The following is a 16,812-nucleotide window of genomic DNA, read 5'->3' as shown; positions in this document are numbered from 1 at the left end:
GAAAGTTCCCAAAACATAAAAGTTTTAACATTATGGCAATAAATAATAAATATAGCACGTCCTTTTTAGATGGCCTTATGTGGTTGAGTTGTATTCCACCTGTCCTGTTGGTACAGGACACAGCACTTCTTATACCCACGTCAAAGGTGAACTACCAGTGGGCCCGTGGACCCGTCTCTTGCTTCAGCAGTGTTTGGTTGCAACAGACCCAGGGATACCCTTTTCTTCCAGCCTCTGGCCCCCTCCAACCTCTTTTCCAGATGCAACTTTCAGAACTATCTTCTTGGCCATCTTGGGCCAACCCTGTAGGTTGAGTTTAGCTCCTTACTACTGGTCAACCATGAGCTTCCAGATTTACCAGAATGATTCCACCAAGGTATGGTCCGCCATCAACCCCCCTGGTCAATGCATCTGGGAGCCTCCTACACTTACCTTCCTTTGGGCTTCCATTTCCACCGTGAGGTTGTGGCCCTGGAGGAAGTACACCGCTTCCCTCACAGTTTGGCTGAGAAGCATGTGTGTGCTGAGTATGTCACGAAGAGGTGAAACCAGCGCAGCAGCTATGTCATCTTCCATGACTTACAGAAGCCGTCCCAAGATGAGTGGGGGAAAACCCAGGACACCACAGAAGCCACCATGAGTCCAGAGGAGAAACCGAAGCAGGCCCTGCTTTTTTAAAAAAAAGATTTATTTATTAATTTGAGAGAGAGAGTAAACACAGGGGGTGCGGCAGAGGCAGAGGGAGAGGGAAAAGCAGGCTCCCCGCTGAGAGGGGAGCCCGATGCGGAACTTGATCCCAGGACCCTGGGATCATCACCTGAGCCAAAGACAGATGCTTAACTGACTGAGCCACTCAGGCACCCCATCACTAGGTAGCTTTTTAACCCCCTGGAGCCCTCTCCCACGCTGTGGGCCCAGTGGAAGCAATAAAGCTTTCTGCAGGGGAGAAAAACAAAAAGAGAAACGAAACAAAAGAACAAAGATCACCTACCATTCTAAAATGTGTTTCCATCTGTAACCATAACTCCTGCGTGCTATGACAGTCCTATTCCTGTTACCACAGGCATCCCCGCCTTGTTCATTCGAGAAAGTTTCCTCTTCAATGGTGGTCTGTTGGCTTGTTTATTGACAGGTAGTTTTCAAATTGTCTAGTTTAAAAAATATAGAAGTTTTTTTTAGTTTGTTCATGATAGAAAAATAAGCCTATATGAGCTATTGAAATACAAACTAAAACTTGAATCTCCAAACAGGAGTTCGGTTTGGAATTAAGATTAAGAAGAGATTGACGATGATAATCGGTGTGCTGGCTGATGGGATTTAGTGGCTGAAACAAAAAAGCCGAAGTATCTGCGTGGGGACTGGCCACAGTGTTTCATGTTTCAACAGGAGGAAAGGAAATGAGACTAACAAGGTGATGTGATATGAACAAGGAGGTTACACCATCTTACACTTCGTGGGTTTGTTGTTGTTATTTTACTGCGAAGAAACCTTATTATTTTTTAAGAATTTTATTTATTTGAGAGAGACAGACAGATGGAGTTGGTGAGAGAGAGCACAAGCAGGGAGAAGATGAAGAAGCAGCCCTCCCGCGCCCCCGTGGGGCAGGGAGCCTGGCGGGACTCGATCCCATGATCCTAGGATCACAACCCAAGACAAGGCAGATGCCTAACCAACTGAGCCACCCAGGTGTCCCAGAAGAAATCTTATTTTGATAAAAGAGTTAGGAAGCCTCTAAGATACTTCTAGATTTTATCTTCAGTGATGATCCTTATCTTTCTTTCAGGTAATATTCAGCCCCTACAGCTACCACAAATGCAGCAAATCTCCCACTGGATGCTTTAAATAATGCACCAGCAAAGGACACGTTATTTCCAGAGCCGCACACGTACCTCCAAGTTTCATTTCGACCCCGTGAATCCCATATCCCTCATGTACCCATCTTCTCCTGGGCAGTTTCTAATGGTGTCCCTTCTATCTTCCATTGTTTACAATCTAGAGGTTCCATTTTACTAGGACCACATTCATGTCTACATCTATGGGCCATGCCTGACAGCAGACTGACCTCCCAGGAATCTCAGTATTCAGCTCACAAGCCTCAGCCACCATCTTCCATTTCTGAGACCCATTACCATGGTCTGTTCCCCTGCCTGTCTTCCATTAAGCATGAGGGACATGCCCATACCCTCCCAAATTAGCCCTCTTATTACTCCCCTATCCCAGATAAATTACTTCTATGTATCTCAGTTAAGTGCATGTGTGTGTGTGTGTGTTTGGGATAAAATAATTCAAACCAAGCCCACAACGACGACTATGTGCATTATTATTATTAAACTTAAAAAGAAATTCCAAATGTAAAGAAAAGTTGTAGGATTACCTGGGTGGCTCAATGGGTTAAGCATCTGCCTTTGGCTCAGGTCATGATCCCAGGATCCTGGGATTAAGTCCTACATCCGGCTCCTTGCTCAGCAGGGAGCCTGCCATTCCCTTTGGTTGTGCTCTCTCTCTCTCTCTCTGACAAATGAATAAATAAAATCTTTTTTTTAAAAGTTGCCAAAATTACAAAGAACTTCCATACTGCCTGTATCCAGAATAATCATTTGTTTCTAATTTCATCACATTTATTTTCCTTTTCTCCCTTAGTAATGATGTATTTTCTCAGAACCATCTGAGTTTACGTAGCTCATGCCTTTGTTATACCCTTAATACCCCATTGTATTGTTCCTAAGAACAAGTATATTTTCCTACATAACCACAACACAGTTTCAAATCAAGAAATGTAACCTTGATGCATACTTTTTTCCATTCGGCAATCCATATTCCAATTTTGTCAGTTATACCAATAAATTCCTTATAGCATTGTCCCCCTCTGGTACCAGCTTTAACCAAAAGATCACATATGTGTTAAATCATCTTGTTTCTTTAATGTTCTTTAATCTGGAACGGTCCTGTAGCATTTTTTGTCTTTCATGACATCGGTGCCTTTAAAGAACATAAGCCAGTTGTTTTGTGGAACGTTCTTCAGATGGACTTGCCTGGTGGCTCCTCATGACTTGATTCAGGCCTTGATTCCATCTCCTGCCAGAAGGGCACAAAGGTGATGATTTGTTCTTCTCTGAGTATCAGATCTGGAAGCACACCATCTCAGTCCGCACCCTGTTTGTTAGGTTTTTTTGTTTGTTTAACTTTAATTTTTAATTTTTTTTTCCATTTTTTAATTCAAATTCAATTAATCAACATATAATGTATTACTGGTTCCAGAGACCTGTTGGTTAATGTGGTCCAGTTTCTCCACTGTATAGTTACCGTTTTTCCCTTGCAGCTAAGGAGGAATTTATGGAGACATAGTTTAGAACTAAGTAAGCATCCTCTTCTTCATCAAACATTTCCCCCCCCCCTAGATTTAGCAATCATTGCTATTTCTTGCCCAAACCATTCTTAACTATGATGGTTGCAAAACAGTGATCTTTCAACCGTGCCCCTCCCTCTGCATTTATCAACCTTTATTTCACTGTAAGGAAGGACCCTCCCTGGCTCAGCCCCAAATATTCGGTTATCTATCATATCATATCATATCATATCATATCAGCATGAATTGGCAGATTCCTATTTTATTCAGTGAGTTATAATCCTTTACTGTCCTGGTTTATCTTTAGCTCAAAAGTTGTCCCAGACTTAGCCACTGGGCTGCCCTTGAAACTAGTTCTATGTTCTTTCTACATGTTCCCATCTCTCTTTTTTGTTTGTTTTTCATTCCCATACTTTCTGTTATATCAAAATGTTCCCATGTTCCTGGTTCATCTTGTGCTTTCCTCGGCCATTCCTCCAAGGAGCCCTGATTCTTTTTAAAGATGAAACTGGGGGCACTTGACTGGCTCAGTCAATGCAAAACGCAACTCTTGATTTTGGGATTGTGCGTTCAAGCCCCATGTTGGGCATAGAGCTTACTTAAAAAAAAAAATCATATTTAGAAAGATATGGGCACTCGGTATATCTTTTGCATTTTAAATGAAAAACAACCTCCAATGACATTGCTTATGATCGAATTGTGGGTATTCTGTTAGGTTATTTGGGATTAAATTTTTTATTTCTATTTGTTGTTACAAAATAATATAGAAATACTTTTTGCTATATCTTCCAAAAATAAAAACAATATATACTGTGAAAAATTCGGAAAATGTCTAAAAGTTAAGAACATATTTAAAAAATCTCCTCTCAGGACACAATTAGAAATGTATTTTTTTTAAAGATTTTATTTATTTGACAGAGAAGGACACAGCAAGAGAGGGAACACAAGCAGAGGGTGTGGGAGAGGGAGAAGCAGGCTTCCTGCTGAGCAGGAAGCCCAATGCAGGGCTCAATCCCAGGACCCTGGAATCACGATCTGAACCAAAGGCAGATGCCTAATGACTGAACCACCCAGGCGCCCCACAATTAGAAATGTATTAAAGTTTTGTTTAGAGGTTAAAAAAAGTCACCCACCACTCTACTCCAAAGATTAACCACCATCAAGATATTAATAGTAATTATTAGTAGATAACCATATCTCATAGTTTAAATATACCAAAAACAGTTCATCAGAATACAATTATTGGATAATTCAAAAGTGTGTGTGTGTGTGTATGCATGTGTATTTCTTCAGGATAAAGCCCTAGGATTAAGATTGCTGAATTAAAAATGTATGCATATTTATAAGCACAGAAAATGTACCCAACATTTTAGTCATCAGGGAAATGCAGATTAAAACCACAGTGAGGGGGCCACCTGGGTGGTGCAGTTGGTTGAGCGTCCAACTCTTGGTTTTGGCTCAAGTCATGATCTCAGGGTCAGGGGATCAAGCCCCACATTGGACTCCATGCTTGACACAGAGTCTGCCTAAGGATTTTCTCTCTCCCTCCCACTGCCCCTCCTCCCCTAAAATAAATAAATCTTAAAAAAAAAAAAAAAGACCATACGGGGCACCTGGGTGGCTCAGTGGGTTGGGCCTCTGCCTTCGGCTTAGGTCATGATCTTGGGGTCCTGGGATCGAGTCCCACGTTGGGCTCTCTGCTCGGCGGGGAGCCTGCTTCCTCCTCTCTCTCTACCTGCCTCTCTGCCTGCTTGTGGTTTCTGTCTGTCAAATAAATAAAAAGCCTTAAAAAAAAAAAAGACCATTGTCTTAAACTTAAACTACCAAAATACATAAAAACATTTAAACTTAAACTACCAAAATGCATAAAAACATTTAAACTGACAATACTGGTTGTTGGCGAGGATATGGAGCAACTGGAAATCCATAAATTACTCATAGAAGTGTTAACTATAATAACCACTTTGGAAAACTAGCATTGTCTACTACAGCTGAACAATCTTTAAGGGTGTACCTTTGTTGTCACCTATAAAAAATATTGACCTAAATTTTCTTCTTGCTTTTTATGGTTTTACTTCTTATACTCAATCCTTAATCTGTATTGACTATAGGTATAAAGTAAGAATCTCCATTTTATTTAATTTTTTGAAAAGGTTAGACTGTTGCTCCAACCATATTTACCAAACATTTTTTTTTTTCTTTAGAGAGACTGAGAGCCCAAGATGGAGGAGCAGCAGAGGGAGAGAGAGAGAATCTCAAGCAGACTCCCCACTGAGCATGGAGCCCAACGAAAAGCTCAGTCTCACAACCCTGAGATCATGACCCGAGCTGAAATCAAGAGTCGGGTGCTTAACCAACTGAGCCACCCAGGCACCCCTTGAACAATCTTTTTTTTTTCTTCAGATTATATTTATTTGTTTGAGAGAGAGAGACAGAGCGAGAGAGAGCACAAGGGAGAGGGAGAAGCAGGCTCCCCACTGAGCAAGGAGCCTGATGTGGGGCTTGATCCCAGGGCCCTGGAATCATGACCTGAGCCCAAGGCAAATGCTTGACTGAGCCACTCAGGCGCCCCTTCAACAGTCATTTCTAACTGAAAATCAGTTTGTTGATGGAAAACAAAGTCCTAATATTTTAAATTCCTATGTCTACTTGAATCCATTCTTAAACTTTTAAAATCTATTTTTACAGAGGCAGAGAGAGATATAGGAGGGGCAGAGGGAGAGAGAGAATCTTAAGCAGGCTCCACATCCAACAGGGAGCCCAACATTGGGCTCTATCTCCCAACCCTGAGATCATGACCTGAGCTGAAATCAAGAGTCAGGCACTTAACCAACTGAGCTACCTATGTGCCCCTCATAAACTTTATTCTTTTTCATTTACCTGTCTCTTCTGTTTTATTTTTTTCTGATATTTTGTATTCTGATATGGTAACTGTATCATATCCTTTTTTATCTGCAGGGGAAATCTTCTTCATTTTTCTTTCTCCAAAATGTTCTTCATGTGTCATTGTGTTAGTCATTCCAGACCCCCAGCAGTAAGGTTAGCGCCTAACCATAGCAGGTGCATTCAGTGTTGGTTAATGAGATGAATGAAGAGCTACTTTGAACTCTCAAATTTCTCCCTCTTAAAAATAATCCACATACTCTTAGAGCTCCTCCACTTTAAGTGTTTTAAGATCTTAGGGGATGTAGAAAGTGAAAACAAAGATAAAAATTTTCCTTGATTCAAGCATGTAAAATAATTCTGCTACTATGAGTAACAATGAAATATCTAGTGTCTAAGTAAAATTTGAAGTATTAATTTTTTGAAGAATTTTTAAAAAGATTTTATTTATTTATTCGACAGACAGAGACCACAAGTAGGCAGAGAGGCAGGCAGAGAGAGAGGAGGAACCAGGCTCCTCGCAGAACAGAAAGCCCGATGTGGGGCTCGATCCCAGGATCCTGGGATTATGACCCAAGCTGAAGGCAGAGGCTTCAACCCACTGAGCCACCCGGGCGCCCCTAAAGAATTTTTTCTAATGTAAGTTCTATGCCCAATGTGGGATTGAACCCACAACCCAAAGATCAAGAATCATATGTGACACTGAGCCAGCCAGGCACCCCAAGAATTAAGTTTTATTAGCACACAAGTACCTGATTTTGCCCTCCAAAGAGCAGCTACACTTATGACTCATACTTATTGTTTTCTTTCATGAATGCAATGCTAGTTCAAGAGAGGTTGTTGCAGTAGAGGACCAGTTACAGGGTGGAAATGTGTGTTTAGAAATGCTGATGATATTTCAGGGAAATCTCCACTGACCCAGCCTTGAACCAAATCCATGTGTGATGCAAATAGGCATGGCTCAGGGAAGAGATCTAACCTGAATTATTTAACCTCTTCTGTAATGAAAATTGCATGGTGTAATCTTATGTCTTTTTTCAAAAACATATTTCAACTTGTGTGACTAAGTAAAGCCAGCCAGTTTATTATATAGGATACAAACTTAGGTATGCAAAAACATAAACTTGTCTGTAATTGGACTTAATTTCTATCTAAAGCCCTCATTCTGTTTTTGTCTGAAAACTTAATCTTAATTTGGGCTGACCTGTCAATTTAGGAAGTTCTCAGTCAATTTGAGGGTTTCCCACTTCTTCTCAGGGTTGTATTCAGGCTCCAGGGGAAAATCATCTTGAAGTCTATCAAGATGTGGCCATGGGATAGGAGGAGGTGGCTCTATCCCGGCCTTTGCAGCCATATGCTTTCCTTCCTACTTACAAGACCCCTCAGATCCTTGACCTTCTTTCTTAGCTCTTCAGATCATTATTGATGGTGTGTGTCTTAGTCTATTCACACTACTATATCAGAGAAATTCATAAACAGCAGAAGTTCGTTTCTCACAGATCTGGAGACTGGGAAGTCCAAGATTAAGTCACCAGCAGATTTGGTATCTGGTGAGACCCTGCTTCCTGGTTCCTGGTGCAGTCTTCCTGCAGTGTCCTCACATGGTGGGTGGGACGAGGGATTTCTCTGGGGTCTCTTTCATAAGGGCACTAATCTCACCCACGAGTACTCCACCCTTAAGACCTGCTCACCTCCCAAAGATCCCTACCTCCTCCTACCATCACAGTGAGGATTAGGATTTCACGCATGAATCTGGTCAAACATTCAGTCTAGAGCAGCCTGAAAAATATCTTTGTCTTCTTCCCTGCTACCCTGGGCTATCTCAGGCCTTTCTTCCCACATGGCCCAGCCAACCGTCTACTCTATCACCCCCTTGATGGTACTTGGAGAGTTCCCTGAAACATGCCTCTTCCCAGAGCTCCAAATAGGAGTGAGACACAGGTCTCCTTTACTGATCCTCTAACTCAATGTTGTGGATTGTGGGGTCCTAATATTCCTCTGCTCACATTTAGGGAACTCAAGGTGAGGGAGAGGGATAGGGAGCAGGGTGCTCCCCATCGTTCCTTGCTCTCTACGGACTCGTCTTCCTAATCAAAGGATCTTTAGTCAACAGAGGTTGGGGAGGAGGGACTGGGGAAGCAGCAGCAGGTGCCATGTCTGGCCACGTAGATGGCAAGAAGCAGCCCCCAAAGTAGCCCAAGAGGCAGGCCAAGGATACTGATGAGGTAGACGAGGCATTTAAGCAGAAACAGAAAGAGGAGCAGAAGAAACTCGAGGAGCTAAAAGCAAAGGTCACAGGAAATGACCCCCTGGTTATAGGTGGAATTAGGAAGTCTGGCGAAAAGTAAGCTGTTCCTTGTGCCTGAGGTCATGGTGCTCCTCAATTCCATTCCTGTTTAAACATCTGGATTCCCTCTCCTCGCATCTGTTGCCACCTATAGCAGGAATGTAGTGTCTTAGATCCTGTTGTACATTTAAGAATAAACTTCTGTAGGGGCGCCTGGGCGGCTCAGTCAGTTGAGCATCCGACTCTCAGTCTCAGCTTCAGTCAGGATCTCAGGGTCATGAGATTGAGCACTGAGCTCAGCAGGGAGTTGTTTGAGATTCTCTCTCTCTCTCCCTATGCCCCTTCCTCAGTGCTCGCTCATTCTCTCTTTCCCCCTTTAAAAAAAAAAGAATAAACTTTTGTTTGTTTTTTTAAAGATTTTATTTAGTTATTTGACAGAGAGAGAGAGAGAGACAGCGAGAGAGGGAATACAGGGGGAAGTAGGAGAAGCGGGGTCCTGCCAAGCAGGGAGTCCAATGCGGGGCTCGATCCCAGGACCCTGGGATCAGGACCTGAGCAGAAGGCAGACGCCCAACAACTGAGCCACCCGGGTGCCCCAAGAATAAACTTTGGTAAAAAAAAAGTAAATCAATCATAAAAAAAAGAGGTTGGGAGGGTGTGTGGGTGTGTGTACGCCTTTATGATGGTGTAGGAATAAAAGCATTGCACAGGGAAAAGAACATATCCATTAACTGTTTGAAATACCAGCCACCACATTTTCTTCCATCGTTTGGATCAGACAAAGCATGGCGTATACCCTGTGTAAACAGCTGGTCCCAGTCCGCCAGCATTTGGAGGGGGAGCATTTGCCACACTAATTTTCACACCATGGTGCAGCATTCCTGGGGCGTGTACTGCAAACTGGTTCACTGAACACCCTTTCTGACCCCCCCAAATTGCAAATACTTATATAGCACTAACTATAAACTACACACTATTTTAATTGCTTTGTATTCATTAATTTGTGCCATCCTCATAAAACCCTATGAAGTAGATACCATTATTATCCCCATTCTTCAGATGCAGGAACTGAAGTGAAGAGAGTTTAAGTAACTTCCCAGAATCAGACAGCTGGTAACTCAGTGGGTCTAGGGTTGGAACCCGTGCCGTCCGGATTCAGAATCTCCCCTACTGATCACTGCACTATGCCACCATGGGTCCCAAACAACAGTGTTGGCTGAAAATGGGGGAAATCCATGTTCCTAAATATTAAGTGATTTACACTCATAAATATTTTACTGAATTTTAGTGACCAAAAATATCAGAATTTGTAATGCACACTCATTTCCTTAAAAAAGAGCCTTGGGGCGCTTGGGTAGAGCAGTGGGTGGAGCATCCGACTCTTGGTTTTGGCTCAGGTCATGATCTCACAGGTCCTGGGATGGAGCCCTGCATCAGGCTCCACGCTCCGTGGGGAGTCTGCTTGAAGATTCTCTCCCTCTGGCCCTCCCCCCACTCACTCCCTCTCACTCACACTCTCTCTAAAATAAATAAATAAATCTTAAAAAAAAATAGAGCTCTGTTTTCAAAAGCATCATGCAAAAATAAAAATATATGACATGTTTTATTAGGAAATCCTTGGTGATCTGCTAATAGTACTAGGGCAAAATCCCTATCACCAGTTTTATAGGAATAGCTCTACTAAAAAAGATGTATCAGCTCTTGTAAGATCTTTCCCCTTTAAATTTCTCTTTCAGCTTGTGCATCTAGAATGTCTCCAGCTCACCAGTGAGTAGCCTTCATTTCATGAAATGTCTGATGAGTTCTCAACACGAGGTAGCTTCCCACTGAGTACATTAGCCAACTATTGCTCTGTAACAAATTACTCCCAAATTGAGTAGTTTAGAACAAAAAACCATTTTTGTCACCTCACAGTTCCTGTGGGCCTGGAATCTGGGCATGGCTGCTCTGGGGACTCTGGCTCGGCATCTCTTACAAGACTGCAGTCAGGGTTTCTGGTGAGACTGTAGTCACTTCCATGTTCTACTGGGACAGATGTTATTGGCTGACCTTAGTTCCTTATGGCTGTTGGCCAGAGATATCCATTTCTTGAGGTATAGACCCTTCATTGGATGGCTCACAAAATGGCGGCTTGCTTCCCTCAAACAAAGGGCTCCAAACATGAGAAAGAGAGAGAGATGAAAGTCACAGTCTTTTGTAACCTAGTCACTTTTGCCATACCCTATTTGTTAGAAGTCCCTAGGTCTAGCCCATACTCAAGGAGAGAAGATTAATAAAGACACAACTGCTGGGAACCATTTTAGCAGTTGCCTGTCAGCCTGGACCACTTTCTGGTCCACCCTGGACCACTGTCCATTCCTGTTCTTACCATCCTGCCCTTATAAGATGGATTAGGCTATGTGATATGGTCAATCAGTCAACCTGGACCTGATAGTTTATACTTCAAGCACACCCTATATTCTTCCACTAATACAATGGTGTGCTTTAAAAAAAGATGAATACCAATGGAGATGGGGCCGGGGGTGGGCCTTTCTCAGCAATCATATTGTTCAGATGTGTTCTGGTACTTAGACTCCCAGATCAACAATCGGTAACATTTAGAGGCCTGAAGCTCCTCACCTCAGAATGTGCCTATCGCTTTGGTGGTATATCCTTGAAAGCTTTTTGTCCTACCCATGTTCGGCTGAATGTCAGGGAGTTAAGATTAATTATGCAGGTAAAGACTCAAGGTTTCCCAGTCTGTGTTAGGGGCTAGGACATGCAGCTGGATAGAGGAACACAACCACAGGACTGTCAGGCTTGCTGTCCTCCCGAGACTTTGTTCTGAACAGACTTAGGGGCACCTACGGGCACAAGCTCAGCTGTAGGGAGGGCTTAGGAGGACAGGTGATTTGGGCAGAGGAGAAGAAATGGACTGGACAACAAAGGTGCTGAAGAGGGCATTCTGCTAACCCCCTGAGGGAGCTTATCAAGTCCTGTCGCCCCCCCCGGGGCTTGAGTTCATCCTCTGTAAGATGACAGGATCAAAGCAGATACTCTCCATTTTTTATGGGTTAATGACTAATAGAAAGAATAAGAAAGAATGAGGTTAGCTGTTGAAAGAGAAAGGGATAAGTCAGTGCTGCTTTACTAAGAAGTTACAGAAAACTATGAGACTTAAAAATCACGATTTTTTCTGATCTTAACAAAATACCATGTTGTCGTGAAGACTATTATTTTGTAAATACAGAGCTCCTTTTCCTTTTGGAAACAACTACTTATTATTCCTCTCTACAACATTTACCCCCACTACACACACACACACACACACACGTAATTACCTCAGAAACCACCATGTTCGTGCATCGTGATTCTTTCTGTCTGCAGGTGACTGGGCCTGGGTGGTGTGTTTGTCTAAGCGAGGGCAATCTCAGTCCGCACCTGGAGATTTAGATTAGGAAACAGGTGATATCCAGTCTTTCTTAAGAATGTCAGGACAAGGGATGCCTGCATGGCCCATATGGTGGAGCTTCTAACTCTTGGTTTCAGCTCAGGTCATGATCTCAGGGTTAGTGGGATCGAGCCCTGTGTCAGGCTCCACATTGAGCATGGAATCTGCTGACTCGCCTTCTCCCCCTGCCCCACTCTCTCTCTCCCTCAAATAAATAAATCTTTAAAAAAACATGAATTTCAGGACTAAGGGGGTGCCCAGCTGGCTCATTCAGTAGAGCATGTGACTTGATCTTGGTCATGAGCTCGAGCCCCATGTTGGGTATAGAGATCATTTAAATAAAAACTTTAAAAAAATACTCAAATCACCATCTAATAAATAGGTATTTCAAATTCCTCTCTTGATACTAACTGCAAGAGAAAAGACACAGTAATATAATCCTAGAAAGGTTTCGGAATAGATAAAAGATTTATAATAAAATGGGTATTAAGTTAATATAAAAGTTGCAGTGAAGTATCCAGGTGAAAGCGTAGGCCTGGTTAAATTGCTCACCATGCGATTGTTACCAACTAGGGTCCTTGGGCTCTCCAAGCAGAAGAAATTTACTGGAAGCCAGACTAGAGGTTTTAGGTTGTTTTTGTTTTTGTTTTTGTTTTTTTCCCAACCAAGTCCCCGGAAAAGTTTTCACAGAGATTGAGGTGGGGAAGGAGTGACGTCTAAGCGCGTAAGGGCAGGAGAGATACAGGAAGTTGGGAACGCAGGTGCAGTGGACGGAACATGCTTCCTCTTGCATCTTGTGTCTCATTAGCATGTTCAATCGCCTCCCCTGGCCATGATTTTTAGTGTCATAATGAAGTAAAAGGTCAGCGAAAGGTCAGCACTGGAGTCCACCTTGGCACAGACTGGTTTGGTTGGGTCTTTACCAGTCTTTGTAGTTGAGTCTCTCCTTTGCTCAGCATCCTGCTTCCGCATTCCTGCGAGATAAGCTACTCAAGAGGCATAGGGTTTCAGCTCTCAAGGAATGCTGGGCTTCATGGTCAGTGTTACAGGGACCCGAGTCTAGTCCCTGCTCTGTCTCAAGATTAGATTTACATATCTGAAAACTAAGTGCTGAACAACTTGGTCATAGCTTCTGTCCTTGGGTCCTTTCTCAAATTTGTATTAGTCATTGCTTTTGTCATGTGGAGGCCAGCAATGGGCCGGGTCATGGAGGGCCTTGTGTAGGGGGTTAAGGATTTGTATCTTCACCCTAAGGCTATGAGAAGGCCTTAGAGAACTGTATGTAAGTAAGTGACCCGATCCAGTTGACATTTTAGAAAGACTTTGACTGCAGAGTGGGTATCACGTTGGAGGGAAACATGTGGAAAATGAGAGCAGAGACACTGAGAGAGGAGTCCAGGGTTCTGCTTGTGCAGGTTAATGCCAGGGTGGTGATGGTGGGGATGGAGAGAAGTGGAAGCACTCAGTCGACACGTAGTAGGTAGACTCAGCAGGCACTGGGGGCTAATTAGGGCCAGGGAGTAAGGGGAAACAAGACATCTAGAACAACTCTCAGATTTCTGGTTTGGACAACTGAGTGAATGGTACAGTCATTTTACGAAAACAGAATTCTGAAGGAGAAGCCAGTTGGGAGGAAGTAAAATGAGCTTAATTTTGGACATGTTCAGTTTTCAGCGCTTTGTAAACATTCAAATCTTGACAAATGGATCAAAGCAGGAGATAAAGATTTGGAGATCTTTAGGGGCCTCTGGCTGGCTCAGTTGATTGCGCATTTGACTCTTGATCTTGGGATTGTAGGTTCGAGCCCCACCTTGGGTATAGAGATTACTTAAAAATATATTCTTAAAAAAAGATTTGGAGATCTTTGCATATAGGCAGAGGATAAGGATTTGAGGGTCACATGTGTCCACAAGGTAATTAAATTCACAGGAATAATTATCACCCAGGAAGAGGGTTAAGAGTGAAGAAACCTGAGGAGGATAGAGGAAACATTGTATGTGAGGAGACTAAGAAGGAGCAGCCAAAGGGGAAGAAAACTAGGGAAGCATAATAATGTGGAACCCCAGAGAAGGACTATTTCATGAAGGAAGAATTGGCCCATATCACCGACCACTGAGGGAGTCAAGTCAAGTTATTGACAGTTGCCTTCCCAATGTACATTCTTTCCTTACTCTTGGTGTGTTATGCTTAGTCCTCACTGGTAGACAAGATGAGAACCAAAAAGTGTTCGGCAGCATGGAGTTCATTGGGGCCTTGGTATAATGGACTCAGAAGTTTGGAATAGACTGAGAAGTGAGTATAAGGTGGCACAGTGAAAACCTAAGTGAAGATGACTGTCTCAAGGAGTTTGACTGGCTGGTGGAGGGCAGGGCATAGAGGTAGGGAGCATAGGTTGAAGGGGAAATTGGGATCAAGGCATTCAAGTCTAGCAATAAGCTAGAGCATTAAAATACTAATGGGCAGGGTCAGTAGAGACTAAAGATCAGAAAGATAGAAGTTAATAGAAAGCAAAGGTTCCTGCGCAGATAACAAGTGATGGCAGCCAGGGCACAGGTGTGGGGACTCCATATAAATAGAAGAAGTCCAAGTCTTCCACTGTCATGGGAGGGACAGAGGGAAAGTAACAGGAAAAGAGCAATGGGAAGCCAAGGGTGGCAGGAGTGTGAACCAGGAGCTACAAGCTCCCTGAACAATGCTGAATTAGATCCACAGAGCTAGGGAGAATTTTCCTTCCTGTCTTATTAATAAAACTGCCTATTTCATCTCCAGTGATGGCTTTATTCACAAATATCAAAGCCAATCTTTTATGATAATATAAAAGATCAGAGACCAAATAGTCTAAATGTATGTCCTCCTGCATCAGCTTCTTTAACATGTACTGACTGGGTCAAAATGAAACAGTGGGGTGACAATGCCTAGACACATCACTTCTGTATCCTATAGGAACCCTCTAATCAAAATAGCATTAACTACCAGCAGCCAGAATGAAAAGAGAGGGTTCGTAAAGAAACTCACATGGATATCCACATGGAATAGAATGAAGTTGGACCTTTACCTCACACCATATACAAAAATTAACTCAAATGAATGAAAGTTCTAAATTATAAGAACTAACATTGTTTAAGTATAGTAAGAAAACATAGGGGTAAATCGCTATAACCTTGGATTTGGCAATGGATTCTTATATGTGATACTTGGAGAACAAGCAACCAAAGAATAAAAAACAAATCAGGGTCACCAGAATGGCTCAGTCAATTGAGTATCTGACTCTTGATTTCGGCTCAGGTCTTGACCTCACAGTCGTGAATTCAAGCCCCATGTTGGGCTCCACACTGGGTGTGGAGCCTACTTAAACAAATAAATAAATAAATTGGACTTCATCAAAATTAAACTTTTGTGCTGCAAGGACAATCAAAAAGGTGAAAAAACAAGCCACAGAATGGGAAAAAGTATTTGCAAATCATATATCTGATAAGGAACTCGTATCTAGAATATATAGAGAATCCTTGACTCAAAAAGACCATACAATTAAAAAATGAACAAAAGATCCAAAGAGACATTTCTCCAACCACAAGAAAGACAGACAAATTGCCAAAAAGCCCACGAAAAGATGTTCAACACCATCAGGGAAATGCAAATAAAAAATAAAATGAATGCCACCTCATCCCTACTAGGATGGCTAAAGTGAAAAGTCAGGTAATAACCAGTGCTAGCAAGATGTGGAGAAACTGGAACCCTCATACATTGCTGATGGGAATATAAAACAGTGCCGTCACTTTGGAACAGTCTGGTGGTTCCTCAAGAAGTTAAACAAAGAGCTCCTATTTGACCCAGACATTCCATTCTGAGATTCATACTCAAGAGAAAGAACACATGTCTACACAGAAACTTGCATACAAATGTTTGTGACAGCATTATTCATACTAGCTAAAAGGTGGAAATGACCCAGTTGTGCAGACTGATGAATGGATAAGCCAAATGTGATATATCCATACGAGGTTATTATTATCAAGCCAACAAAGGAGTGACATTTTGATACAGGCTACAGTGTGGATAAGCCTTGAAAACATTATGCTAAGTGGAAGAACTCCATCACAGAAGACCACTTATGTGATTCCATCTATATGAAATGTCCAGAATAAGCAAATATAAAGAGACAGATTTATTAGCGTTTGCCCAAGGCTTGGGGAGCAGGGGGGTTGAGGAGTGAGAGCTAAAGGGTATGGATTTCTTTTTGAAGTAATGAAATGTTCTATAATTGATTGTGGTGATCGCTGTGCGACTGTGAATATATTAAAAACTACTGAATTGTACACCTTAAAGGGGTGAATTGTAAAGTATGTGAATTAGAGCTCAATAAAGCTGTTACCAAAAAAAGAAAGAAACTTGCAATTGTAAGGCAGATTCGTATCATGCAGCGTGTTGTCTTTGCAAGTCACAAATATCCTCAACCACCTGGTCTAAATAGAGGGGTCCCCAGAAATGTGGGCCCTTGGGATACAGCCACAGAACTGTATCTGTGAACTGAGCCACCATCATGTCAGGCCGGAATTCATGTGCCTAAGTTGCCTTTTGTCTTGACAACTTGGCTCCTCTCTGCCTGAGTCAGTCCAGGATAAGTTCTCGTTGTGCCTCCAGCACACTGAGCCCTTATTCCCTGTGCTGTTATTGCGAGGAAAACCAACAAGCTTTGAATATGTTCACACAGAACTATACTTCAAACTGGTTATGCAAAGGCAGGAAATGGTATGTGTTACGTTACGTTTTTCTCACCACCTACTACAAACAGAAGCTGTTTAATTTCTTGGCTTTTAACTCCTTTTTTTTTTTTTTTAAATCACAGAACATTTCTTTCTTGAGTTCTTG

At 42.4% G+C, this 16,812-nt stretch overlaps 2 pseudogenes; one reads left to right on the top strand and one right to left on the bottom strand.

Moving 5' to 3' along the window:
* Positions 1 to 1,755: 1,755 nt before the first annotated feature.
* Positions 1,756 to 2,044, bottom strand: LOC116862531 (annotated as a pseudogene).
* Positions 2,045 to 8,382: 6,338 nt separating this feature from the next.
* LOC116862532 lies at positions 8,383 to 8,577 on the top strand (annotated as a pseudogene).
* The last annotated feature ends 8,235 nt before the right edge of the window (positions 8,578 to 16,812 follow it).

The sequence above is a fragment of the Lontra canadensis genome, unplaced genomic scaffold, assembly GCF_010015895.1.
Source record: "Lontra canadensis isolate GAN:19392208 unplaced genomic scaffold, GSC_riverotter_1.0 scaffold254, whole genome shotgun sequence".
In the NCBI taxonomy this organism is placed as follows: domain Eukaryota; kingdom Metazoa; phylum Chordata; class Mammalia; order Carnivora; family Mustelidae; genus Lontra; species Lontra canadensis.
This window is presented reverse-complemented; position numbering and strand designations above follow the sequence as displayed.